This window comes from Coccinella septempunctata, chromosome 6 (genome assembly GCF_907165205.1).
Source record: "Coccinella septempunctata chromosome 6, icCocSept1.1, whole genome shotgun sequence".
NCBI lineage: Eukaryota > Metazoa > Arthropoda > Insecta > Coleoptera > Coccinellidae > Coccinella > Coccinella septempunctata.
The window spans coordinates 18,872,714-18,885,605 of record NC_058194.1 but is presented as its reverse complement, the minus strand read 5'-3'; the positions used below and the strand labels follow the sequence as shown (position 1 = coordinate 18,885,605).

The 12,892-nt window shown below is 34.5% G+C and overlaps 1 protein-coding gene across 2 annotated transcripts in view; it reads right to left on the bottom strand.

Annotated features, from left to right (window-relative positions):
- Positions 1 to 12,892, bottom strand: part of LOC123314756 (proline-rich protein 4-like) — a 31,695-nt gene that overhangs the window by 12,347 nt on the left and 6,456 nt on the right. The window contains exon 1 of one of the 2 annotated variants that reach the window (XR_006537866.1): positions 1,873 to 2,005. The exons of the other annotated variant lie outside the window; for it this stretch is intronic. The gene's annotated coding sequence lies outside the window, so the exon portion shown is untranslated. Of the gene's footprint in view, positions 1 to 1,872; positions 2,006 to 12,892 lie in introns of those variants that run through there. 2 annotated transcript variants of the gene reach the window in all.

The window sequence follows — 12,892 nt, the reverse complement described above, 5'->3', positions numbered from 1 at the left end:
CCTTTTCCCATGGAAACTCTTTTTCGAGAATAAGAACTATGTCACGTATTTCTCCGATGCATATTTCGTCTGTGATATAACACAGGATATATTTTGAAACAGCGTGTTGCAACTTGAGAAATTTCAAAAATATTCATATTTTTGAAATACCCCTTGCCTATCCAATAATTCGAATTACGCATTCAGAATGAAATTATTTAACTGTCCAAACATTAAAAATCGTTAACAAACAAGTTTGACGAATTTCTTCAATACGATAAGTTTGCTCCATAGTCTAGCGACCAAACAGGTTTCATAAGTCGGCATAAAAGTTAATAATTACTGCAGAATGCATTTTGGTTACATTAATAATTACAGGCCACAATAATTGAGTAGAACCGTCAATTTTTCTGAAGTATAATTTTTGAATATGTAGATATGCATACTATATAAATTCAACTCATCGTGAATCTTGCAATTTTCAAATTGCCTGTGGTACTAGTTGATTTCGAGTAAACGTGAAAATCTTCTGAAACCTGAAACATTCGTTCAATAACATTCAAATAGCCATGAAATTATTCCTTTGTCTCATTTCATACATGAACTATTTACCTGTGGTACTTATTGAAAGGAAATTGAGTAACACAATTAGATAAGCTCATAATGAAGAATCATTTTCATATTCCAACCTCCAAAGCGTAAAACTCACTAAACTGAAGGAAATATAATTTTCTTGAATTGAGGGTTCACCTTGGGTTCAAACACGTTTCTACTTATTCCGATTCAGTACGATCTCATTTTCATTTTGAAAGTCTGTTAATCTATTCATACATGCTTTATTACTGAGCTGCAAATTGTTATAGAAAAATAGTTTGTATAGTCAATTCCGTTAATTATATGTGTTTTGAAATCGACTCAAAATAGTTGTAATCATCATTCAGTTAGTATGGTTCCCATAGAGAAAGAAGATCAAATAATAATTAGATTAGGTATAATCTGAATGAAGTTATTCACTTCAACATTTCGAATATGTAGGTTCCTACAAATTACAATTTTGGGTACACAATGCCTACCAAATATCAAATCCTTATCCCTTGTCGTTAAACAAATATTTCACAAACATAAGCTAATTCGAAAATTAAGGAATTCCCTTCAAGTTAATGAAATGATTCAGGCATTTGGAAAGTGGAATGTCAAGAGGTTTGTTCATAATTTTTTGTCAAGCATAAAAGTTAATTTTGAGACTGCCTCAATTATTCCATTGAAATTACTAAGATTCCTGGATTCTCGAATTAATTGATGTTTGTTAAATATCTTCTTAACAACAAGAAATGAGAATTTGAAATTTGTAACATTATATAGATGTCCGTTCTGAATGGTCATTAAAATTAGTATTGCTATATAAAATAATTATCGATGACGTCATATCCCAAATTTGGGACATGCTGTATAACATTTTCTCACATCAAAAAGAGCCTAAATTTGGAACACTAATCCAGCGGTCCAAGCCTATTAACAACAACAAAACTCTCTTTGATTTTCTGAATGCATTCCAAGTTAGAGACTCTATAATATTTTTGTTGCATTTGACCTGCAGAATCCTCCCCCGAAGGTTAGTCACATATTTACTGATCACTCGTTCGGAAAGATGTTTATTTTATTACGAAACGAAACCGCGTCTTTTTTTGCGTCTTTTTGATTATTCTGAAAATTTCAATTGTATACTTCTTCATAAACTGTATCTCTTACTCTTATTTTAAACATGCTGAACTACAACCAATTATTTTTATTTAAGGGATCACATTTCTTACCTACCTAAATTTTTCCTTTCACAATTCGAAATTTTCTCATGAAATATTTTGATAAAAACTCATCAGTAGAATTTGTACCTACCTTATTGGCTTATTATCCATCAGAGAATGTTGTTTTGACAATACAATCAGAAATTTTGAACCGGAATCATTCCATGAGTGATCTTGTCCAGACAACAGTTGAGGACAGTAATATAAAGGGTACCGACTGACATGAATGACTTCTGATTGTATCAGTTTTACAACATAAATATCTCTGAAGTGTGAAAGCTTCCAGATTTATCATGTGACTGAAATTTATTTATTCAGCAAATATATAGGCGTGAATTTTATTGACTGATCTCGCCCATATTGTTAACAAACACAATATGCTAGTCATAATGCCTATATTTGAACACTTGTTTTGTGTATGTTTATGGTAATTGACGCATGGAAGAATACACTTCCTATACCTATTGTAGGAAAGTAAATTGTAGTTTGAAAGCTGATATTTCCTCAATAGTCCTTTAGATATTATATTACGGATATTAGGATTGAATCACTTCATCTGAAACCCCCTGTCAGAAAACATTCAATGAACTTTATATCAATCGTCAGTTTTTTTTTTAATTTTTCAATTGATTAGTTTCACCGCTCAACACTCGGATAAACAAAAATTAGTAGATATAATTCATTACATTTAAAGAATGAAAGGAATAATGCAACGAAACTCAGGGTTTGGCATTGATGTTTACAGGGTGAGTGGGTAGTTTATGATGGTTTCAACTAGCGACCATATCTCGAAAACCACTCGAGATTAATGAATGGTTTTTTTATTGAGTTCCCGATCTTATTCAGTTTTTCGGAGCACTGTGAAGGTGGTTCAAAAGGCACTGGGATTTTTCGAAAATGACCTTTAAAAACGTTAATAAGCCCATTTTTTGAAACGTCAGGCACCGCACTTTTTTGTTTGACGAATGTAGTCTTCATTTGTATGGAAACATTTTAGGCCTTCAACAAAGATTTTGAAGTTTTGACTTGAAACACATGTAGTATTTATGAGCTTCTATATTATGTGCATAATGTTAGCAGCTGTTTAACTATGGGTTTTCCTTAAGCCTCAGCTACCTCTATTGAATATCCCACAAAAAATAGTACAAAATTACTACAGGAGAAGAACCAAGTCAAATTATACCTAGTTTTACTACAGTCACTTTTTTCTACCATATAATATAATATAATTCAAAATCTGCTAGGTCTCCACGACGTTCGAGTAAATCCCGATTTAGCATCGTCGGCTCCCCAACTATTATAAACCTAGTTATCGATGTTATCTGTTTCTAAATCTTACCATTGACATGCCCAAATCATCAAATTTATCGTAAAGCCTTTCCAACTGATCAGTCCGTCTCAATAATAATGATGATGAAACAAACCACTATAATTGCTGAATGATTGAAACCTTTTAAAACTCTCTTATGAAAAATTATGAAACTAATAAAGATAATTTTCTGATCAGTTGATCAATAGATCAAATTTTTCTATAAAAAGAAACAATAACAATCATAAGCTGAATCTTTGGCAATCAAATTCAAATTCCAGTCTCAAAATGATCAACGTGGAGTGAAAATTATCGAATAAAATAATTGAGTTTCGTTATGATTGGTATAGATTGTTTCAATTTTGATTAGCCTATTTCATGATAATCCGCAGCAAATTGCAGGAGTTACGAAATGCTGTCAATTTTATCAGACCTGCAGCAGCTAACAAATACCAAATCGCCAATGATACTTCAATCAGGGTGATTACTTTTTAAACGCAATTGATTTCAGCACAATCAGAATATATTGAATAGAGCACGAATATTATCTGATCACAAAAGAAACCTTGATGTCAGGATCGTGCACAATAAAGATTCTCGTGTCACTTCATTTAGTACTATATTTTTTCGAATTTTCAGTGAGAGGTATCTTGCAGATCAAGGCCTGGTGTAGAGGGATTGCTTAGAGCATTTCTTGTCTTCGAAATAAAAAGAACGTTGAATGGGGTCTCAACAGATTCATCACATCAAAAGTTGTTTTTATTTGATTTCATTGTTTTACAAAAAAGGATAGAGAGATTATTTATTATGGGAAAACTTCAAAAATAACATCTTCTGGCTCAGCTTTTGTATTCAATTGCATGAATATTCAAGGATCATTCTCTGGTTACCGAGACACATATAATGAAAATTTGTTTTTCAAAACTTTATTAGTGTTACATTTTCGATTATGTAATGCATTTCGAATTATGTTAGGAGATTTCGATCTATATCTAGCATATAATCATCGTCCATTCGTCCACATCATTTCTTAATATCGATGCAGAAGTTTCAATAACAGGGGTCATGGCAAATAACAAAGTGGAAATAGAATATCTCCCTTCTACATTTCTTCGTTGAAATACCACAACAATTTTATCATTCACGATGGGAATCTTCTTACGTAAGGGTCTCATTGTTAATGGGAATGGCTACTATATCATTGCTATTCTGGATTTGAAGGAAATTGGTTTGAATTCATTTCTACTGATGGGAAGAATCATGCCAAATAGATGAAGTTTTACTTCTAACCTGATACCAAATGGTTGAAAGGTAAATATAACGACTGAGAAAAAAAACTCGCATTCATTCAGAAATACTGAATCAGTTTATATTCTCCTTTATGAGATATGTGAAACTTGCTCTTAACTCATCGACAGCTTCTGCAGTTTTGAGCAGGATTTAAGAGCAAGTATTATCCTATGAAGCTTTTTACATCAGAAAAGTTACCACACGTCTGTGAACTGTATCTTCATCAAATATTTATGTTTTCGAACAAAAATGAAATTCTGCATTTTTGCATATTTAGTAAACACACAGTAAATAAAAGATATAGACTTGAGAAAACGGTTGAAAAACGTATAGGACTTATTTAGGTAGGTGCATAATGTTCTCAGGAAATTTTAAGTCCATTGAAGTATTTTTATATGAGATCCATATTTTATAATCAAAAGAGCTGATCAAATTCTGCAGAGAATACCTTCGACATCTTGATGCTATTGCTTACAGGGAGACGAAAACAATTTGCGAATTTATGATCCTAAATTCAAAAATGATTCATATTTGGAAGGCAGATAAGCCGGGTAGGATGGTAATTCATTATACTAATTTGGTGATTCTTCAATATTTTGAGATCATCTCTTTATTTGGAAGATAAAATCGTTATCGGTAGAAACCTGCTCTAGATGTGGTGAAATTAACTGAAGTAATTCTAATTCAGACCATTATAGAATGGAAGGTTAGATAAGATAACTCAAAGAATTTCATTTTCTCCTGAAAATTACTGTGTTGAATTCTAATGTTCTTCCGGTGAGCGATAGAAACATGGTTAGAATAACATATAGAAGGATTAGTCGTCCTTCAATAGACAGATAGCTTTTTAACAGATACTTTCATCTAATAATGGATGTCCATAGGAAGTTGTGCTATTTCAAATTAACTGTGAGTCGGTACAGCTCAGCATTTGTGTGTAGGTAAATACTGTTGGATCTCTTATCCTTTTACAGTTTTATTGCTCATTACCTTCCCTGTTATACAAACTATCCAAAGAAAAGAAAAATATCTAATTGAAAGTTCTTGAGATCAGTCGCTTGAGCTTGAATATACAGATTTTCAAACAAAAATTCCATTTTTCAAATAGAATATTTAGAATATCGGAAATATAGCTATAGATAATGTTGAACTATCAACTTTCAGATCAAGTTTTCAGGTGAGCAGTAGGTGAAGCCAAGTAGAATAGTGTTACTATTTTCGCATTATTTTCTCTTAATTTTCGAAACAATATTCTTACTGAAATGAGAGAAAGATTGTTTGACGTTTGATGTTAGTTTAACCAAATAAGGTTTCACCACTACGATAAAGTTCGCAAAAGCAATCTTGAGTTCAAAAAACACTTTCGTACAAAGTTACAACACTAGCACAAAGTTTGATCAGATCACACCACCCGTAAATTATGCGTAGAAATAGTACATTTTTTTTACAATTCCATTCCTCATACATTGATGTCTATAATGTAGGAAGTGCCACTTAATTTGCTCCCCTTATCGTTGCTTCTTGAAATAGGTCAATTGTTCATTGAAGAAAGTGCTCTTTCTAATATTGATGTGGTGTTCGTGGAAAAAGTTGTGAAAATTTAAATAGAAGATTGATAGGTATATGGAGATAGATTATTGCAAGAATATTCGATTCAAAAATATGTAGGAATATTCACACTATTTTCTGTAGCTCCCTGCCTTAACATAAACATCCAAGCCAAAAAAGCTATCTGGAAAGATATGCATATAATATGTAGGTACGTGATGCTTTTATCCTTTTAACTTATTTTCTCTTTTGTGTCGCAAAAAATAGGTCGTCAAATTTTTACGCATCGTTTATTCTCTTCAAATACAACGATATTTTTTGTGGAAGCCTCTATGCATTTGCAGAGATACCTTTCGAATTCAAAAGGTCTTCTAATATTATAACAATTTCATTGTCTGTGTTGATTCGAAATTTTATTAGAGGCAAAAAATTTCATATGCAGGACAGCTAAAAAAGCGTTTTGATATGATTAAAATTTATCAATGGCACTCTTGTATTACCTACTATTTTTTTTCACAAAAACAAAATATACGCTTCAGGACAGAAGCTATAAAGACGAGAAATATGCAAATAGCGTATTCCTTCAACTTCTTAGAAAAAAATCTTGTTTTACAAATTCTTGTACACAGAAGTGGCTAGTTTCAAGCGGACTAGGGTGTACCTACTTTCTTCTGCCTGTAGGTGCCCCTCAGCCAGCAGCAATGAGTCAAGAACTGGTCGTCTAGCAACAACGAATGAAATACGATCATTCGTTTAATTTCCGCATTGTCTGAAACCCGATAAATTTTTCTGGAAAAAGGCCATAATTCTTCTCATATTGCATAATGCTTTCCGTTATAGAAGATTGCTTCGATATAAGTATAAGGAGAAATGTATGAGAATTTCTCTGTCGATTGTGATTCATTCAATATTTATTTCAGGTGAGAAAGTGTGAGTAGATGTCTGATATTTTTTTTCCGGTACAAAATACAACAATCGGGTTCATTCAAAATTGATTATTATCATTTGAAGTTAATTCAGACACATTTCACCCGCTAATATAAAATCAACAACCATCACTCAAAGTATTGACAGAAATACCACTCCGTCAGGAAATAGTAGAAGCTGACAACGATTTTGGTCTCATTTGACCTCGTCGGAGCAACACAACTCAAACCTCGACGATAATGAAATGTATTGAAGGTCCTTTTATTCGATGTCAGTAGACGGTATGGCGCAAAAATAAACCCTAGCGATATCTGACAGGAAACGAAGACCCACTCAAGTTACTTTCCTATCCTACAGAATTAATATGGCGGCATCTTCCATTTCTATTTGTCCAAACTCTCAAATTGCAGGAAGGAAATCGTATTTTCCTAATAAATCAACAGCCAGAGAAGAGAGGGCGTTAGAAAAATAAGAGACAATACTTGCTGGATTATCTTAAAAATACGATTAATCTTTAGAACAAATGTGGGAAGCTCATGTCTCCAGGGCATTATTCAATCCATAGCAACTAAAGTAAGATGCCGTTTACCCAGTCATATTCATGTTATTTTTTGAGTGAAATTTAATTTCACTGAATGGATAAACGTCAACTTACCCTTGTTACTATGGGTTGAATACTGCGTCAAAATGGAATTATTTTATTCAATGATTTGGTCTTTTTGGGTGCTGTACACTCTACTCCATCTACAATTTCGTAACAATTTGCGATTTTAAGTTACCATTATTTATTGGAGGGAGAAATGCTTGAAATATCATTCCATCATTCCAAAATTATATATAATCTACTCTTGTCTATTAGCATACTTCAAACTGACCGCAAGATACTACCTATAGCTCAGTCATTCATTTATTGCTGCATCCCGTCACCGAAAATAAATCTGCAAAAAGATTCAAAAACAAAACTACCGGTGCAATAAAACTCTTAGGGCTACTTGCAACTGTGTGCCCTTCTGTGACTGAAGAGACCCAACCGTTACCTACAGATCCTTCCTCACTCCGGGCATGGATAGTTTCCAATCAGATATATCAACCAGAAATACAGGTCGCCGCTGTATTCTTCTCGAGTCTCCATTATAACTGTGGACCAAAGACCTCCACTGTGATCTATCTAACGCTAGTTGTTCCCAGTTATGATTGGCATTAACTGATTTTAGGGATTGATGCAGTATATCCTTAAACCGATTTTACTGGCCTCCTGGTTTCCGAGCTCCCTCTGTGAATTACTTGAGTCTCAATTGTTATACAACTCATGCGTTGCAAGACTTCTGCATTTGAAACTTTTTGGAACCATCTGATGTGCATTATTTATTTTAGTTGTTGCTTCTGTAAAGAAGCGTTGGGAAGACCACTGGTTTGTAAACAGCTGTCTTGGTCTTCAGATTGAGGTCGTGATTTTGAAACACTCTGTCCTTTAGCTTCCAGAATGCCCGCGATGCCGAATTGATACGGTTGTGTATTTGCGTGTCCAGGTACGCCCTAGTATTTATGTAGCTTCCCAAGTATTTGAACTGCTCGACCTGTTCTTGAGTTTCATCCTCCAGGCAGATATCTGTTTGAAGGCTTTCTGGTTTTGGTTTTGTCAATATTGAGTCTAAGGCCTTAAACTTCGTATATGTGTTTTATAGGTGTCCAACATTATCTTTAGATCAACTGATAGCTAGAGATAAGAGCACAGTCGTCTGCATATTGAAGTTCCGTGACAAACTTTGTACGGGTTTTTGCTATAAGACAGGATAGTAATACAATGTTAAAATACTGAATTTCATAAATTGTCTCATCGAAAGTATGGCTCGAATAATAGAATGCTTGAGAAGAGCTCGTGTGGTACAAGCTTTGTCAAGACTGTCAATTTTACCTTCATTTAATTTTTTTTCTGTTATTACAATCTAGAACTTGTCACATTCTGTTTTGACATTTTTTTTGCATGAAAGTTCTCATTTTTTCATTCTTCTTTCACTGAATCAATAATATTATCTGAGCATATTCTGGTATCCGACCGGTGATTTCTGAAATAAATTGATGGAAGGTCAGTGAACCCTATCAAATGTTCAAGAGTGTATTTCTGGTGCAAAAATTTGTGGTTGCTATTTAAAAATAATTCTAGTACTTTGCACCCTTTCTAAAGGATGCATGGTAAACTCCTCAATTGTACATGAAGAATTTGATTGTAATTTGAAATGAAAATTGACCAGTTGGAGCCTTTTTCTAGTCTAGAAGGTATGAGTCTTGTGTGATACCTTCTACTCACTCTGTAGAAGTGCAAACTACTGATCTGCATATAAATTATGTATATCAATCCAATCTTTTAAACGTCACAACTATTGAACGATAAAATCTACGAAATACCTGCAAGTGAACTACTTGCCTACTTGCATAACTAATATCATCAAATCATGTTTCAATGTTTCATTAACGAACGGTTGAAAATATTCGTATCTTTGTTGCAGGCAACTCATGGAGAAAGGTTCCTCATTACCTTGGCGAGATGTGTTGTTCCAGGCCACTGGAGAATCAAGGCTAGACGGAAGTGCCATAAGAGACTACTTCTTTCCCTTGGAAGAATGGCTGAGAACGGAGAATTTACGGACGCGTGAATACGTCGGATGGCTTTATGACGGAGATTACTGCAAGAGAAGTATAGAAACTGCGGGCTTACAAGTTTATGGGGGTTTCTACGACGGATCAAATTCCGTTTACCCTTCGTTCTCACTTTTAACTGGTGCGATTATAATATCCTTAATTTACTGCAGAATGGGTATTTAATTGGAAACTGGATCTCCGCCGGAATCAATATGATACTCTAGACTAGATCAAGATGTATATCGTGAAAAGTTTCAGGGCTATCAAATTCCATACTGCCCGGAAATCGCAGTTTTGTGATGAAAAGAACTATTTTAAGATTTGACAGTATTTTTATATCGATATTTGTATATAGTTACGAGAAAAATATATGTTTACGAATATTATTGACGTTTCAATTTATATTCAACCTCTCTTACAGCGGGTTTCAAAAAGCTTTGATTGTCCGATCAACGATTTGACAGTCACTCGATTTCTGAAATAAAATCACTGAAACCTTTTCATTTTTGAATATAGGTAATGAAGAAGTAGCAATTGAGAATCATAATAATTCGATGAGAATTATCGATTGAAAACAAATTGACGTCTATTCACCAATCAAGCGTTGATTCCCCGATCAAGCAGGGTAAGTTTAGTAAATACATACAGTTCTGCACTTTAGTGGGCCTATATCGAGCTGATGTGGACAGACACAAATTCGATGATCTGTGATATCATTATCTGTTATCTCGATGTGTTTTTAACCAATGGACATAATTTCAAACAAATGTTCTTCATTGTGAAAGAAAAAGCACTAGAGTAACACTTTCAAATTGAAAGCTCTGGAGATCAACAGGTTCAATTGTAGGAAAATATTTTTGGACCAACAAACGTTTATAGTTTTCTCTCTCGTAACTTTGAGAATTCCTGCCTCCTACCCTACCTTCTGATCTACATATGTATACAGGGTGTTTTCAAACGTGCGTTTTTTTTGACAGAAGACTGCCCATATAGTATATATAAAGCATTCAAAATGGCGGAGCTATCACCCCCTAAATTCGAACTAATTCAGTTGAATTTCGAATACTTTGTCTCGAACGGTACGGTCACACGATTTGTCAATTGTTTTGGTTTTTTTCCTTTCGTGAATTTGTCAATTTATTCCTTATATTTATTCTAATATCGAACTCGGCGACTTGAGTGCAAGCAAAATGCCACCACAGCAAGGTGATTGTACAGGGTGGGCAAATGGGCCCACCCCATTGGGCTCAGTTGTCTACTGAGGGGATCTCGAGAACTATAAGAGCTAGAAGAAACAGATGATATATTCCTCAGCTTTTTTTCAGAGAAACAAAGATTGGCAAAAACCGTAGCCTCGTACGATTCTTTGTTTCTGAGTAATAAGCAAAAAATGAGATTTTGACGATTTCGAAAAGTTCTCTTTACTTTTTCGTTTTTGAAGTTACAGATCTTAAACTTGAACCTTCTTGGACACTTTTATAAAAATAACAAATTCAATAAAAGATTACATTTAAAAAACGAAAGTTCGCCTAATGATGCGAAATGAAAAAATATTTTGAGCTCGTCAGTAGATCCTAGGGGAGAGTTCCTTTGAATTGGACGGCCCATGAACCGGACGCTACAGTTTTTTAAAACACTCGATGGTGATTTGGCATCCTTTAGGTAAATCCCATTTTCGCAACAAGGCGCGAGCCACAGGGTCAGTCATTTTACAAGAGATCTCGATCGATGTTGCGAAAATGGGATTCACGTAAGGGATGCTAAATTGCTATCGAGTGTAGTAGAAAACTGTAGCGTCCGGTTCATGGGCTGTCCAGTTCAAAGGAACTCTCCCCTACATAAAAGAGTGTCTGTAGAAGTTTCAAGTTTCAGATACGTAAGTTCAAAGACAAAAAAGTTATGAGAAGTTTTCGAAATCGTCAAAATCTAATTTTTTTCTAATAACTCAAAACGAAGAATCTTAGGAGGCTGCGGTTTTCACCATTCTTTGTTTCTCTGAAAAATAGCTCGGAAACGTGTCATCCGTTTTCTTCTAGTTCCTATAGTTCTCGATATCCCTTCAGTGGATAACGAATTTTGCCCATCCTATACACAGGAACATTTTGTCTGAGAATCTCGAGTTGCATATCACAAAGGCAGATATTAGAGAAGACCTTTTGAAAATAGTCGAGGAAGAGCCAACAAGCAGCACAAGATCAATTCAATTCAATTCATTTATTTCCCTCAAAATTCCAGGGTTCGTCACAAAATTTCTCCAAAATATTTGGATTAATTGGAAAATATTAAATACCTATCCGTAGGCATATTTCCATATTTAGAATTCAATAATAAAATAAATAATAAAACACACACGTATTACCAGTAACAACAAACATATGCATGTACGAAATAACAAACAAGTATATCATAAATGCTAAAAATGACAGGCCATGAATTCATCCACTGTATAAAAAGCATTCTCCAGGAGTATAGTCTTAGTGCGACTCTTGAATGCTTGAATGTTCAAGGACCTGATTGACTGGGGAAGCCGATTGTACATTTTCACTCCGTTGAAGGCATGTGTGTTCTGGGACGTTCTTAATATGTGCATTGGAGTCACAAAATTATCCCTGGATCTTGTTGGATAATTGTGCACATCGGAGTTCCTCGTGAGCCGTTCCTTGTTCTTGTGGACGTATAAAAGGCATTCAATTATATAGCAGCACGGAACCGTGAGTATTCGATATTGCTTGAAGTACGACCTACAACTAACTGTCTGATTGACTCCAGCCATCAGACGTATTGCACTCTTCTGTTTGATGAAAACTCTATGTGCCACCTGGGATGAGCCCCAAAGGATTATGCCGTATGTCATACGTCCATGGAACTGGGCATGATAAGTAAGCAGGGTCTCTTTCTCGGACAAGTGTTCCCTAATCTGCCTCAATGCGAAGATTGCGGTCGACAACCTTCTTCATAGTCCGTCCACATGTTGTGTCCACGACAGATTCCCACTGATCGATATTCCCAATAGAGAAATAGAATTTGTGGAATGGGATTTTGTGGTGACCAATAACTGCTGACTTTTCTCACGATTTACCTTCATGCTGTTTCTTTTGAACCACTCTATGGCTAAGGTCATGGAAATTAGCCACACTAAAGCAGGCATGAAGACATTCAATCAATAACTGTGTCTGTGGTATGCTTATTGGGCCATTATTCTACCATCACACAAATTTGAACAACTTGCAAAGATTAGTATTTTTCTATCAGGGAGTAGAATTCATAAAAAATCGCCTAATAAAAGAATATGCAAATCATTTTAGCTCCCGAAGATCGAACAGTCAGTAATAATTTTATATACTTGCATTGGAAATAAAACCATATTGCAGGTATTCATCGGAGATAAATTGACATT